Raw genomic sequence first — 1212 nt, forward strand, 5'->3', positions numbered from 1 at the left:
AGTTGACCTGAAAACATTTCTAATGCTCTAAAATACATCTTTCCTAGTTCCTGAACTTCACTAACCTGTTCTTTCATGGATTTTGCAAATTAGTTCTTATGTTTCAGTTTCAGTCCTTAAAGGATTACAGTGGTTTAAGACAGAAAACACTGATGTAAGACTAACAATTATTATCAGAATAGAATATAGACATGCTGTGTTTTACTAAAGGACAAAAGTTTTGAGATGTGTCCACCTAAAATGGAAAATGGTTGCTTTTAAAACTTTGCACAAGCCAAATTCAGGACCAAGAGTCATACTTTCCCAAAACAAACAGAAATTTAACAAACAACCCATGGACTACTGGTTCATGGCTCAATGAGAACTCATTTGCCCCTCAATTACAAAGGCTTTCTTTATCAGTAATTTTTATTTCTTAGATCACTCATTTTAAATGCCCTTTTTTTTCCTTGACTCATTTTAACATCACCTGCTGCAGAAGAGGGATGCAAGTTAGCATTGATTAGGGGTTTAATGATGTCCCTTTAGAGAATTTTCATCTTATGGCATTCATTCCAAAAAGGGACACGAGGAGATTTAGTTTTTTCATGATGTCTCTATTCTTTCAGATCTGAATAAAATTGCTCAAAGTAAAACCACTTCACTAAATACAATGCATGGCTCTAAAACGAGGGGAATCCATTTTGCAAAGACAAATTATGCTAAGGAATTTATTTTCAACTTTCCTAAGAAATGCATACTTCCTGTTAGAAACTAAGCATGATTTTTTAAAAGGGGTAAGTTTTTGTAGAATATAATCTTAAGTTCAGAATGCTAAAAATAGTCTAAACATGGTACCAGATTAACCTTAGAGCCCACACATGTCAACTTATTCCCCTTGAACCTTCAAAAATGTTTCAATTTTGGGTTGGATTTCGTCAGGCAAGTGTCTTCCTTTTTTCAGATCACTTTTTTTCCCCCATTGAATTGCCAGCAGGTGAGCATTTGCCAATAAAAACTTCAATTTTTTTTCACTCCCATTCATTGACAGGCTTTTTGCATACTCTTATTTTTCTTCCTTTCATACTGTCCCACCTGCCATCCTTTTTGTCTACTTGGAAGCTTCATACCAAAACTTGTTGATTTTAAAGATGAAATTTGCTTTGAGTATCCATGAATGGAGAAGAAGACACCCATGATAAAGTTCCCTAAATTAGAAAGATCAAGGGAAAG

Source organism: Pteropus alecto, unplaced genomic scaffold (genome assembly GCF_000325575.1).
Source record: "Pteropus alecto unplaced genomic scaffold, ASM32557v1 scaffold131, whole genome shotgun sequence".
Classification (NCBI taxonomy): domain Eukaryota; kingdom Metazoa; phylum Chordata; class Mammalia; order Chiroptera; family Pteropodidae; genus Pteropus; species Pteropus alecto.